A 15,345-nucleotide genomic window follows, 5' to 3' on the forward strand; every position below is an offset into this window, starting at 1 on the left:
GCGGGAGGGTAGTTTGTGTTCAGGAGCTTGAGACCATCCTGAGCAACATAGCAAGACCTCCATCTAAAGATAAATAAAATAAAAATAAATTTTAAAATGTTAATAAACAAAACTTTAGTTTGACACATACACGTGTCCACTGTCATCTTTATTCATGGATGGTTGCTGATGTTTTAATTTTCACATATATTCCATGACTCCATCCTTTGTGTCTTTCAAATCTCATATCAAATGTCCCTCCTCAGAGGTCTTCCCTGACTAGTTTACCTAACAAAACTTCATCTAAAAAATCTTCACCTCTAGTCCAGGGTACAACTGGACAATTATGGCAGAAGACTACAGTGTGTGTTTTTATTTCTTTATTATTAAAATAACAGAATGCTCCAATTTGTGTCAGGTGCCTAACTGCTCAAATAGATGCTACACTTCCCAGATGGCCTTGTAATTGTGTGCTCACGTGACTAAGTTTGGGCCAATGGAAAATGAGAGAAATGAAAACACATCACTTGCAGTCATCTTCTTATTGATGCATCATGTGTCATGGCTATCCTCTCTTGCTGGGTAGACGTGGTGCATGTGAATTGCTCCGGATGAGTGCATTGGATGAGTACACTACTCTGGGAGATGAACAGGGAGATGGATGACACTTTGGTCCTTGGAGACCCTTGTAGATTCAGCATCTTCCACTCCTGGACAGGTCACCTTTGGGAGCAAAAAATATATAACTTTTGTCTTGTTTGAGCACCAGTATTTTCAATCTCTCTGTTACCGAAATTCAGCTGTACTCTAAACAATTCATTCTCTATCACATCTATTTCATTTTCTTTGTAACAGTTACCCCATCTTTATTTCTCTCATTGATCTGTTTATTTGTTTATTGTCTGTCATCCTTCACTGAAATACAGTTTCCATTAGGACAGAAATTTTATGTTAACTTCTGCATCCCCAGTGGCTAGAACAATGCCTGACACATAATATTTGTTCAATAATTATTTATGAATTAATGAACGATTTAGTAATTAGGTGTATCTGTTATGGGTTATGGGAGAGTGCATGAGACTTCTTTGAGTAGATCCTCAGCAGGTTTATTAACCATGGCAGGTTTATTAACCACTGGGAGGCCACAGAAAGAGGAGCAGGATGCCATGGTAACTCTTATTTATCTTTCACGCCTGTTCTGGGAGAATTTTATATTCTAATAATCTGCCTGGCCATTATTTTGTCTTTACCTGGTTTGTTCTAAGAACTGCCTCCAATGTTTATGTGGTGAGATACCAGAGCAGTGGTATCCAGCTAGTCATTCATTCCATACATATTTATCGAGGGCCTACGATTGGCCAGGTCAAATGGTTGGGGGAAGTGTACCTTTTTATTCTAACATCAGGATCAATGTCAACACATGAAATGTACGAAAAGAGGGTTCGTGTTAATTCACACTTGACAAATCACAGAGTCATACAAATGAGGAACTCAGCCAAGAATGATGTTTACAACTAAATCTGTAACGACGGGAGTCCACAGAGGAGCAGGATGCCATGGTAACTCTTGTTTACCCAGCATGCCTGTTCTGGGAGCTTTTTATATTTTAGGTTGAGATGCATTCTCTCTCACAATGAATCAGGGACACAATCAGGCTCTTATAAGGGCCATATTCAAAAAGTGGTGACATATTTTATATCTGAACTGTACTGACTTGTGAAAGTCAGTAAAATCGTTTAAACTTTCACCATAATTGGTAAGGGAAATAACTAAGCAGGTGAGGTTTATTCAACTTTTTTTTTTTTTTGAGATGGGGTCTCCAGGCTCAAGTGCAGTGGTGCGATCATTGCACTGCTCACTGTAGCCTCGACCCCCACAGACTCAGGTAATCCTCCCACCTCAGCCTCCTGAGTAGCTGGGATTACAGGTGAATGCCACTAAGCCCAGCTAATTTTTGTATTTTTTGTAGAGACAGAGTTTTGCCATGTTGCCCTGGCTAGTCTTGAACTGCTGGGCTCCAGTGATCCACCCACCTCAGCCTCCCAAAGTGTTGGGATTACAGGCGTGAGCCACCAACTTTGAATAATAAATATCATTGGGAGAAAATTAGGGAAGGCAGATTGAGGTTTCTGGTTGAGGAAAATGCCACTTGATTTTAGGGGAAATGATTTATTTTAGAGTAGGCTGTAGATTATAGTGGTCCTCAAAATCTTGCTGTACATAAGAATGTGCTTAACTATAGAAAGGAATAATTACATCATAGGCATTTACTTTTTTAAACTTAAAAGCCTAGAATTTTCCAAGGAAGAAAATAGAAGACATTTCAAGGTAATTTGGTGTGGGTGCATATACTCTCAACAGAAAACCAGTGTTTGTGAATATCATGCCTCAGCACCGTCACTTTAAAAACCTGTCAGGATGTCACTATAAACTTGGAAATGGGCACTTCTAAGTTTTCAAGTTTGAAATGTAAAATATAAACTTTGGTCAATATTCAGGCTTATTGTGTTATACTATTTTCATAATGAGAAAAGTAATGGCAAGGCCTGTACTTTCAGGAAAGGATAGACCTACAGGTCAACAACTAGAAAGTCTTGATATCTTTAGCCCCAAGTTTACTTTTGAATGGAAGTCTTTACTCTGGTCGTGCTGATTTATTTACTTAGCTTTATATGGTGTACGTAAGTTAGGTCGAGGGATTGTTACCCACCTCCTTAATGGTCTGCTTTTACTCCATGTGGCTCTTGTCACAGGGAATGGAAAACAAGTAGAATAGGTGGCTTCTTAATTTTGAATTTTTTCATTAGAAGTGTTTGCAGAGTTATTACCTCAGTTTATAACCTACCTGGTCATTATTTTATTTTTATCTGGTTTGTTCTAAGAACTGCCTCCAATGTTTATATATTCATACCTAAACACACTGAGAGTGGGACATCATAAAAGTTGGTCAGATTTTTGCAGAGTCCTTATTTTATGTGTTTTGTGCACCTTTACTTTAGGTAATTATAGGGATTGCATTTACAGAGTCTGGTGTAATACCATGAAAACAGGCTTATTTCAAATACTAGCTATGTCAGTCAGTTGGAAAGCCAGCATCATTTGCCTTTTTGACAACACATAGGCATTCTTTCAAAACCAGACTGAAGCATTTTATTTTAGAGACTTATGTTGTGTTTTGTGTTCTGAAATCTAGCACCTCTGCGTAATTGAAAATAATGGGACATCTTTTATTGGATTTAGGGAAATCGTTCCCCATGGGATTCCTCACTACCAAATGAGTAAAAGCTTGGTTGAGAACTTTTTTTATATATTATCCTCCTTTAGAAGCAATCAGATAGTGATGAGAAGGACAGAAAGGATATTTTAAAATTGGACTGAAGGAGAAAAAAACAAGTTTGTTAGTTTCATTCTCCATTCTAGTTATTAGAACCAAGTTAAACCCTCACAATCTTATCTTCTAAGGTTTTAATTAAATATTGTACACATCTAAAGTCTTGTAATGGTACTTTAAGTGTCAATGGAGCATGTGAAAGTCTTTGTATAGACAGGTAAAATTTCCATTTCTGAGTGATGAAATGTGATATCACCCTTCACCTTTAACTTGAAGTTAAAACTATCAGATTTTATTTTTTTATAACTTAAGGAAGGTGAAGTTAAGGGACTAAAAGTCTTCTAAATTGTCTTCTACAGAGCCAGAGATTTAAATGTAACTAGTTTGTTGTGATTTATAGTTACAATTATATTTGTGTATATGTATTACTTATCTGTAAAGTGTAATAAATATATTTGCAATTTTAAGAAAAAGAATGTGCTTAAAATGCAGATGTCTGTGCTCACCCCTGGAGATTCAGATTTAGCGAGTTCAGGGCTGGGGGATTTTAAATAAGCTTCCCAGGTGATCTCTGAGCAAGTCATTCTTGGATTACACCTTGAAAAACACTGTCCCAGGAAAATCACTCCATTAGCTGGGAGCCTCTGATGGGACTGCAGAGACCCACTGCAGGTTTTTAGAAGCTTCCTGGCACAAGCTTTCAGGGGACAAGCAGCTGCTTTAGTTTTCCATCCTTCATTAATAGAATCTGGAGCCTACAGTAGCTGGCATGCGAGTTAGAGCTATTTTAAACAAAAGAAAACAAATGATGTGCAGCTGGAAACTGCTACCTTGCAACATAAATTCTGGGGCAGTTTGTATTCAGTTTCTTGCAGATGTGGCAGAGCAATGTGATCGCACTTTCTAAAGCCCATAGTGCTACAGTGGCGACCTACAAGAATCTGACAAGGCTAACGTGCCCTGGGGCATATGCGACCATATTATCTTTTTCTTAAAGTTATGACCATGTAAATATTCAGCATGAGCAAAGCTGAGTGTTTCAGCACTTTATTTCAGTAGAGGCTTTATATTTCTCTAACTGCAGGACAAAATTATCCCTAAATGGACTGTCTATATATTTTTATTTCTCTTCATAGGTAATATTATAGCTGCCATGTTGTATTAAAATTACATCACAGCAACTTTACCTTTCTGGCACTTGTTTGCTCTAGAGTGATACATGCATGTGGAGAAATCTGCAGAGAAGGGCTGTGGCTGATTTGTAATGCCTTCGGAGTCTCCAATCTTTGCCTTTGCTTTACCTCTGGAGCTGCTGAATATGCCCCTGTGGACATATTTATGGAGTGTATCCTCAAAATTCATAGACTGTATCATAATTCTTTGGGTGGTGGTATGGATTGAATGTTTGTATCCCTCCAAAATTCATGTTGAAACCCAATCCCCATTGTGATGGTATTAAGAGGTAGGGACTTAGGAGGTGATTAGGTCACAAGGGCTCTGCCCTCATGGATGGAATTAATGCCCTTATAAAAGAGGGTTGAGGGGGCCTGCTTGCCCCTTCTGCCATGTGAAGACACATAGAAGTTGCCACCTATGAGAAATGGGCTTCACTAGACATTACATTTGCTGATAACTTGATCTTGGACTTGCCAGCCTCCAGAACTGTGAGCAATAAATTTCTATTGTTTTGAAATGACCTAAAGTATTTTGTTACAGCAGCCTGAACAAACTAAGACAGGCTGTGTTTATTTATGGTGCAGCTTTCTGGGTCTTGAATACAGACATTTTGTTTCAGGCCTAGAGTGGGGTTAAAGTATGAACATGTTGACCAGCCATGGTGGCTCACACCTGTAATCCCAGCACTTTGGGAGGCCGAGATGGGTGGATCACCTGAGGTCAGGAGTTTGAGACCAGCCTGACCAATATGGTGAAACCTTGTCTCTACTAAAAAAAAAAAAAAAAAAAATACAAAAATTAGCCAGGCATGGTGGTGTACATCTGTAGTCCCAGCTACTGGGGAGGCTGAGACAGGAGAATTGCATGAACCTGGGAGGCAGAGATCGCAGTGAGCCGAGATCATGACACTGCACTCCACTCTGGCAAACAGAGCGAGACTCCATCTTAAAAAAAAAAAAACAAAAAAAAAACAAAAATGAATGAGCATGTTAAACAAGGCCCATAGATGATTCTGATTCTGGGACAAAGAGTCCACAGATCCCACTTTGTGTTGACACCTAGATTAACACAATAGGGAAATGCAAAGAAGTAGGAACTGTGGTCTCTGCAACTGACACACACAAACAGAGGCAAAAAGGCAAAGACATTCATTACATGCAAGTGATCAAAGAACCCTTAATAATGGCTAACAGTTAGTGAATGCATGTATTAACTCATTTAATGCTTAGAGCTAGCTTCTGTTACTATCCCCATTTATAATGAAGACATTGAGACAGAGATGTTAATTATCTTGCATAGAATTGCAGAGCTATTAAATTACAGGGTTACATTTATTAAGCCAAGTCTGCCCCCAAAGTACTTATTCTAACTCCAACACCATACAGCTTCCAGCTAGTGTGCTTTCTTTCAAAATCCAAATTGTCAAGTATATACTTAGCTGCTTCTTTAGTGAACATACGTATGTATGTATGATAATTCATGTGGCAAAAGCATTTTCTCAGTTTTCCCTTAAAAATGATTTTTTTAAATCCAAAGAATCAATTTATAATAATACATTTGTATTAAAAAAAAATCAAACATATGTTATAGTAAATTCCAGTCAGGTACTATACCTAAGCACTGAGAATATAGAGATTAAGACCCTTGGGGAGCTTACAGTGTAATGGGAAACAGAGCTGGTCACAGTCCAGGATAATACACTGGACAGTCTACAGTTTGGTATTGGTGACTGGTATGGTGGAGAGCAGCTCAGCTTTGGCAGAAGTTCAGGGCAGTAGCTGGAGGTATGTGGGTGGGAAGGCGTCATGAAGCCCATCCATGACTGGATTCAGATTAAAATGATTTAGGAGACTTCAAGGAAGAAGTAAGACCCAGGTGGGATTTGAAGAATGCATTAGAGAGTCCATGAAAATATGAGTGCCTGTTCTGTGCTCCATCCTTCTATCCATCCTCCTTGGATGGCACTTAGATTTCCACACAGCCTTTCCATGCTTCATGCCATGGGACTTTGTAACCCTGGCCACAACTGCCTAGACCAGGGATTACTACCCGACTCAAAGGCAACTGTTTAGAAAGAAGGTGAAAAATCATTCCATTCGTTTGGGGAGTATGAGTGGAAGATGTACCTTGGAAGCAACAGTCAACTGTGTTTGAGGCAGCAAGATGTTAAGCGCACTGCTGTCCAAAGCTTGATCCATGCGTCTGGGCCAAACCAGGAACTGTTTGTTACAGGTATTTGAAAAGGCAAGTACTGAAATGGAAACGAACAGTTTAGACATTTTTGTAGTGATTGAGCATTGTCAGAACATTCAAGCACATGGCTAATATCTATATTAGGGATCTACTGATGCAAAACAAATTATCCCAAAACTTAGTGGCTTTAAACAACAATAAACATTTATGATGTCACACGATTTCTGTAGTTCAGGAATTCAGGATATGATTAGTTGGTTGTTTCTGGCTAAGGATCTCTTCTGAGATTTCAGTCAAGACGCTGGCTGAAGCTGCAGTCATCTGAAGGGTAGATTGAGACAGGGGCGCTGGGGCAGAGGGGATATTTACTTTCAAGGTGACTCATTCAGATGCCAGGTGGTGGGATACCTCAGTTCTTTTCCACACAGACCCTTCCATTAAAGTGCAGGAGTATTCTCATAACATGATGATTGGCTTTTCCAGAGTGAGTAATCCAAGAGCGAGAGGACAAGAAAGAGGCTACAGTGCTTTTTATGACTAGTCTCAGAAGTCATGCACAGTGGCTTCTGTGGTATTCTATTTGTTAGAAGCAAGTAACTAAGTCCAATCACCAGTCAAGGGGAAGGAAGTTTGACTCCACCTTTTGAAGACAGGAGTGTCAAAAAAATTGTGGACATATTGAGCAAGGTCTAGACAAATTCATGTGTTGTGGAACTTGCACAATGAGACACATGGTGTGACTATGGGCATATGTACCACTTATTACTCTATGAAAGTTGAGAAAATTTAAGAAGTAGTCTCGGCCAGGCACAGTGGCTCACACCTGTAATCCCAGCACTTTGGGAGGCTGAGGTGGGCGGATCACCTGAGGTTGGGAGTTCCAGACCGGCCTGACCAACATGGAGAAAACTGTCTTTACTAAAAATACAAAATTAGCCAGGCATGGTGGCACATTCCTGTAATCCCAGCTACTCGGGAGGCTGAGGCAAGAGAATCACTTGAACCCAGGAAGCAGAGGTTGCAGTGAGCTGAGATCACACCATTGCACTCCACCCTGGGCAACAAGAGTGAAACTCCATCTCAAAACAAAAAAGAAAAGAAGAAGCAGTGGTACCTAAAAAACAAAAACAAATTAAAAAAAGAAGTGGTCCTTTATCAGGGAGTGGTTTAAAAGCACTTGCCTTGAATCCTAAAGCCATAGTCTCCTACATTTTTACTCAGAAACCAAGAGAATTTTGAAAATCTATGCACCATCCCTTACACATTTTAAAATGAACACCAGAAAAATTGTATTCTAAGTTTAAAACATATTAAATAATATAATTCTGATATATAAACAAATACTGATATTTGAAAACAAAGGATTACATTTCCCTTTTAAATATATTCAATTGAATCTAAATAACAATTATTTGATATTCATTATCTCCAGTAAAAAACACATGAATAAGCCTTTCTAACATTTGGAAATTGCATCTTTTTTTCTTTTAACTTAGTTTTCCACTTCACCCAGAAAAGATTATCTTACTAAAAACTATTTTTTATTGAAAACCTTTTCCCCATCACCCTATCATAGTTCTCTGCTAGAAAAATATGTATATAAATTGAAATCCTAAGATTACTTTTATTTTCTGTAGTTCAAGGCTCTCCATGTTAAAATTTTGGCCTGAATTGAGTTTCATAACAAGTATTATTAGTATACAATTGATCAAACTATTATAAACATACTGATAAATACTAAAGAAAAAGCAAAGTCTTATTGGAGTTGCATATCTACATGAGATGAGTAGAGCTTTTACTCTTTTTAGCTTGTGATTTTTGTGATTTCATTGGATGAAAATGACTTACTGCAAGAGAGTTGAGCATTAATTTTGTACCTATTTTTCATTTTTATAAATGTCTGTGCTAAGAAATCTTGTTCTCATAAACAAGTAGGTGTTAATATAAGTTTTCTTATTGTAATGGCACCCAAGTCTTTTACTATTTCTGGCTCATATAACCAAAATTACATAAGGAAACATCCCCATGTATCTATAAAATTAAAAATTGTTTTTAATGATCTAGTAGCTGATAACTCAGGTTTAATTTTGTGGAAAATAAAAATTTAAAACAACCCTGCCTTTCAGAGGGATGTGTTATGCAGTCCTTAGAATTATCCACTTTTCGGTTTCTGGGAAAATATTAAAAAATCATCCTTATCCTTGAAAAGTCTTCATCTAGTATGAAATGACTATTAATTTTGTTTGGTACTCTTAAACTTAAAGGTACTCCCTTTAATCCAATATGTTTAGAAAGTATTGGAAAATAGAAATATTGTTCATTTCAATACCATTTTACCAATATGATATTTTTTCAAATGCTTTTGACTTCTCACCTGTTTTAGAAATACACAATGAAAATTTAGCTGATTCAATTTATGAAACACATCTTCCATTTGCCCTAATTGCCAAAGCTAGTTCCCTTTGTTAAATAAATTTGCCAATTGGGCTTACATTTTGTTAGAAAAAGTTATATTTCATTTTTTATTTCAATAAATATAGTGATAAATTTATTATATTTCATACAATTTTATAAAATACATGAAAAATAAATTATATAGTTATCTTATAGATGACAAATATCCTGTCAAGATTAAACTGCTGTCACTAAAATTAGTTTTTACCTTATAAGAAAAAGATAAATCAATATTCTGTTTCACGGTACTTAATTTATTATAAAGCAATATAATGTTTAGCCAAATTTATTACATTTTAAAGGAAGTGATGAATATGATATAAAGCAGGAAATTCCTTCTGTGTATGGATATGTATTTAAGCTTGTTCTCATTATACTTTCAATTCCCTCATTTATTTTTTAAAATATTAAAACCACATTTATATTATGTGTTATATAATTCCACTATGTAATGAATTTGCACATCTCATCCTGTTTTATTTTTCTCTGACTCTTACTCATGTTATCTTACTTCTATTTATGTTTTGTGATTTTTTTATTGTGAGCCCATATTGGCTGTAATTCTATCAGTGGGAAATTTTTGAGGCTGAATTTGGGCATACATTCTCCTAGGAAGGATTTCTGATGCTTCTGCAAGGCACCTGTGGGGATTAACTCTGACTCCATTTTAAATTAGGCATTAGAGCATAGTCCATCTTAAATTGTAAGTCTCTATTTGCAATTTTCAGAATTATTGCAAATAGTATAGATCTAACATGTATATGAAGGCTGACTTGCAGTCATGTATTCACAGGGAATTAAAAAAAACAAAACAAAGCTCCCTCCACCTCCAGATCCCAGGCAACATTCCTTACTGTCTGCTTGTGCATGAAGGGGTTTTCCACCTTGTTCTCTGAAAGTATATTTCTTCCTGGGTCTCACTTTTTGTATATGGTAATCTTACTTATGGCCCCTCTTCCTGCCCTGTTCGAAGGCTGTTTTTTCAGCGCCCTCTACAGGCCAAAGACCTAATTCCTCTGGATTCACACATGCACCCAGATTGGTCTATTCCTGATCTGAGTGAATTTCCCTTTCATTCTTACAGGTTTGTGTAACTATTTGGAATGGACTTTAAAAAATTATCCTTGTATGTCAGGATCCCAAGTATGCCATATTGCCAGAATCAGAAATCTTAGATGTAAATTTTGTCAATGTTCAGACAGTAGCAAATGTTAGCATGATTCGTTTGACTCGTGGATTTTATTTTGCATGGTTTTTATTTTTATGTACAACTTTCCTCAATAACCTGGTTAAAATATTGTTAGGAAGAAAATAGAAGAATTAAAAGATTCCTGGAAGTGCAAAATGATGAGTTGAAAACTTTCTGATTTGGACTTGGGCCAATTATTTTAGTCCTAACTTCCTGTCTGGTCCAGGGATAGGCATGTGATTTAAGCAGGCCAAGCTGAGTCCTTCTGTGGAATTTTAGAAAGAACACTAGGAAAGAGAAAAAAAGTCTCCTTTTTCTTGCATGTTGAACTGCAAGGATGGACTTTTCAATTTTCAGGTGATTGCGTCCTTTGAAAGCCTATTTGTATAGCAGGCAATGAAGCTGAGCAGAGAAAAACAAGATGAGAGACAGATGGAGAAGGAGATCTGACAAGATTGCTTGAGTCTATGAATTCTGGTGTTCCCTAGGCCACATTGCCCCCATCCTTCCCAGGTATGTGAATCAATAATAACTTCCTCCATTTATTTTGTTTATAACTTTTTTTTCGCTTAAGCTATTTTGAATTGAGTTTCTGTGACTTGTAATCAAAAAGTCCTAACCAGTAGAACCGGTCCAATCTAGCAATTCACAGAATCACATATCGTGATTATTTATGCTACTTCACTCAGTTGTTCTCCCTTCTCATGTTTATTAGGTGTTTTTATCCATAAATAGGAGAATATATGCATTTGTTTAAGAAATTATTGAGCACTAATTATGTGCTTCAATCACGCTAGATGATAGTGTTATGAAAAAGAGATAAAACACAGCTTCTGTCCTTGTAGACCTCACTGTCAAAATATAGAATGGGGCATCTGCCTGTAGTCCCAAATACTTGGGAGGCTGAGGTGGGAAGATTGGTTGAGCCTGGGAGGTCGAGGCTACAGTGAACTATGATTACACTACTGCACTCCAGCCTGAGCAACAGAGTAAAACCTTGTCTTTATAAAAATCACCACACACACACACAACCGGATAGAGTGATATGCAATGGTGGGTTAAGTGCTAACATAGAGGTATTGGGAAAGGCCTGTGGCAACAGCTAGCCAGATGAGAGATTGGGGCTGGAGATACTGTTTGATATAATCTTGAAAGAAGACTCAGAGAGCTCCACACAGAATGCAAAGGTGGATTTTGAAGGCAGAGAAAAAGGTTGGGACAAAGGCCTCTAAATATAGACTGGTATGGTATATAAAAGATAGCACTGGTGGAGCATGGAAAATTTAGTATTTAGATTAGTTGAATAATCAGAACTTTTGATATCAAACGGTTGCTACTAGGAGAACCCAAAGTTGTTCTGAAGTATAAAGAATTTTCTCCACTCTGCTTCACGTTCTTCAAGGCGAGTATTTCTGGCAGTAAAGCAACTATGCAGAGTTGGTGCTAGGAGCTATACAGATGCCATTTCAAACTATAGGTGTTTGGCGCCTTGTTTAACAGTATTTTGGAACACAAAAGAAATCTAGTTAATTTCAAGGATTGTACAGGGGAAAAGGAATGATCTTGCAGGCATTTGGAACTGGTCCTAATCAGCCTTAGTATTTTCCTATATTGACCTTAAAATATCAAAGCAAAACAAGACGTGGCTTTATAACTGGTTGATTAAGAAATCACCTCTCAGTGGAATATAAATACAAAATGACTTTGTTCTAGCATTGACTTCATCCATGCTCCATTGAATTTCTTTTCCCATCATTTGATGATATCTTAGGCAAATTCTATAACTTTCCAGTTATCTTTTGTAAAAGCCCTAATCTCACTCCTGTTAAAGTCTCCCCTTGCTGCCTCCTCCCAGTGCAGGCTGTAACCATGGTTCCTAGGACTGGCCTGGGTATGGGGCATGCTCTGCTCACTCCCTTCTCATGGTGTTCCAGCACACACATTGTCCTGGTCTCTGTCAGGGCCACTTCCTCTGCCTCCCTCTTCTAGGATACAATAGCTCAGCTAATATGTGAAGAGAGAAGACTAGGGTAAAAGGGAAAATGTTGTTTTTCTTTTCCTCCAGATAATGTGGATGCCATCTCTCTCTGACGGTTTTGCTTTTTACAAGTGGAACTTATTCCAAAGCTGGTTTTCTATGGAGATCATGGCTGGGGCCCCCAAAATGACAATTTCTTGATGAGGGCGACCCAGCTTTTGCTTGAGCTTCTAAGTCTTCCTCAGCCCACTTGGTTGTATTCCTCAAAGCCTCTTTGGTGTGTCTCTTTGCCTCTCTGAAGTCTCTGAGAAGAAGGAGTGAGGGAGGCTTGGTATAGGACGCTTATATTTGGTAACCCTGGAATGTGGGACTTCTGTTTTCTATTATGAGTTCCAGTCACCAGTTTTAGCACAACACAACGAAAAGTCCAATTAAACATACTTTCACACTGTTGTATTTCAGAGCATATTGTCTTTGGGTTATGTGAATGGGATCCTCCAATTGAACTGGGTTGTTGTCAGTTCTGGTGCTATGTTTTAAAGGCGATATTAAAAAAGGCTTAATCCCCCAACCCACTAAAATTAGAGCAACTAATTAGGGTTGCTAGACAAACTAAGATTAGAATCTTCATCATGGATGTGACATTTAGTAGATTATTGAATACGCGTAGCCTGGAGAATAAAAGATTCAAATGTATGATGCATTTTCAAGTAGCATAAGGATTAGAATTTGTTTCCTGGTGATGTGGTTTGGCTGCGTCCCCACCCAAATCTCATCTTGAATTGTAGCTCCCATAATTCCTACATGTCATGGGAGGGACCCGATGGGAGATAATTGAACACAAGGGTGGGTTTTCCCCGTGCTGTTCTCCGGATAGTGAATAGCTGTCTCGAGAAATGATGGTTTTATAAAAGGGCAGCTCCCCTGCACATGCTCTCTTGCCTCTACCATGTAAGAAGTGACTTTGCTCCTCATTCACCTTTTATGATTGTGAGACCTCCCCAATCATGTGGAGCTGTGAGTCAGTTAAACCTCTTTCCTTTATAAATTACCCAGTCTTGGGTACGTCTTTATTAGCAGTGTAAGAACAGACTAATATACCTGGGAAGTTACAGGGCAATTAATTGTATTCTATGTAAGAATTTTTAAAAATCAGAGCTTTCTAAAATGAACAATCTTAGGAGGTGGAGCGCTTTCTATAATTATATTAAGCATTATCTAAATACCACTTGATAGGAATGTTGTCAAGGAGCTTCAATGATAGAATGGATCATAAATCATGAGTTGAACTTTAAATATCTCTTTCAAACTTTTGGTTCTTTTACTCCAGAGAATAACACAAAATAGCTAACTACTTTAGGCCATAGTCACAATTTGGAAGGTTGGGGGATCAACACTGATTAAGGTTCTGATTCTCAGCTTTTTTTTTTTTTTTCAGACAGTCTCATTCTGTTGCCAGTCTGGAGTGCATTGGTGTGATCTTGGCTCACTGCAACCTCCGTCTTCCAGGTTCAAGTGAGTCTCCGGCCTCAGCCTCCTGAGTAGCTGGGACTACAGGTACATGCCACCATGCTCAGCTAATTTTTGTATTTTTAGTAGAGACGGGGTTTCACCATGTTGGCCAGGATGGTCTCGATCTCTTTACCTCATGATCCGTCTGCCTCGGCCTCCCAAAGTGCTGGGATTACAGGTTGAGCCACTGCACCCAGCCGATTCTCAGCTTTTTATCTTTTCAGCCAAGAAAAAACAATATTTGCTGTTTTTCTTATTTGGTAAAGACAGAATATTTTGATTAGCAGGAATGTATATGTATTTATTTTTAATAGGCGATACACTTTTTCAGGAAATATGCTCACTTAGGTCTACTTTTTAGAGCATAATTTTACTAACATCAAGGCATTTTGGAAACTAGTTCATAATCAAAAGGTTTTATTGGACAAAGCCTCAAAACCAAGGTAATTTCATGGTTTCAGAAAGAGCACTGAGAATTATTGTTCTTCCAATATACACTATTCCTGCTCCTGGTATTTCAGTGCTAATTCTTGTGAAGCAGAGTATAATTAATATTCCATTTGGATTTTTTTGAATCTGAAAAGTTATTTTAAAGCTTAATTAAAATAAACTGGAGACAGTAAACAAACTTTTTGAAAACAGAGAGTTTATAGCCCTATTTATATTTGATTAAAATGCTCTAATAATTAAAACAGTATAACGCTGGTATAAATTGCAAGATGGACAGGAAAGAATAGCTAGCTCCCTTTTGTCTATTACGCAAAAGAACTGAATATACTCTTAAGGAAACATCACAAATCATACAGGAGAAGAGGACTTATTTGTAAATGCTAGTTGCATATACCTACATTGCTAAAAATACAAGAAAGTAGAAAGAAAAAGATTCAGATCCGTATTTCATATCATGTCTCAAAATACATCCTATGTGAATGCATTATTAAGACCCAACACAAATCTAGACTAAAACAGAATATTTTAAATCTGAGGATTAGGAAACCTTTTAAATTAAAAAGTCATAGAAGAGATGACATGGAAAAGAAAAATGTTTCATCATGTAGAAATACAAAACATAAAGAACTTATGCCATTAAGAGGAAAAACTGGTAAAAATAATTGGCAATATGTGTGACAAATAAAGCACTTAATTTCTTTACCACATAGAGATCATTGAAATTCATGAGAAAAATCACTAAAACTAACTAGACAGAAGGCATAGACACACAATTCGCAAAAGAGAAAAATCAAACAGCAAATAAACCATATGGAAAAATGTTCAGCCTCATTAAGTGATATGAATTAAAATGAGGTATAATTTTACCTTCTAAATTATCAAAGATTTAATCATTTTGAAGACTAATGACACCGATGAGAGAGAGAACAAAGGAAAGCAGTTTGGAAATACTTGTCAGGAGCTTTAAAATGTCAGTATTTGTTGGCTTTGTCTTTCGATTTTCAGAAATTATCCTGAGAAAATAATACAAAGCAGAGCAAATGTTTTGTATTTTTTTTGCAGAATATTGGCAATCACAAAAAA

At 37.3% G+C, this 15,345-nt stretch overlaps 1 long non-coding RNA gene across 1 annotated transcript in view; it reads right to left on the bottom strand.

The window, feature by feature from the left end:
• Positions 1-346: 346 nt before the first annotated feature.
• LOC135269672 (uncharacterized) overlaps positions 347-15,345 on the bottom strand; it is a 53,238-nt gene continuing 38,239 nt past the window's right edge. Inside the window, exons 2-3 of the long non-coding RNA XR_010337918.1 lie at positions 6,613-6,737; positions 347-702 (exon numbers count right to left, since the gene is read on the bottom strand). This is a non-coding gene — a long non-coding RNA (uncharacterized LOC135269672). The remainder of the gene's footprint in view (positions 703-6,612; positions 6,738-15,345) is intronic.

This window comes from Aotus nancymaae, unplaced genomic scaffold (assembly GCF_030222135.1).
Source record: "Aotus nancymaae isolate 86718 unplaced genomic scaffold, 86718_ANA_hifiasm-v0.15.2.pri h1tg000057l, whole genome shotgun sequence".
NCBI classification, from domain to species: Eukaryota; Metazoa; Chordata; class Mammalia; order Primates; family Aotidae; genus Aotus; species Aotus nancymaae.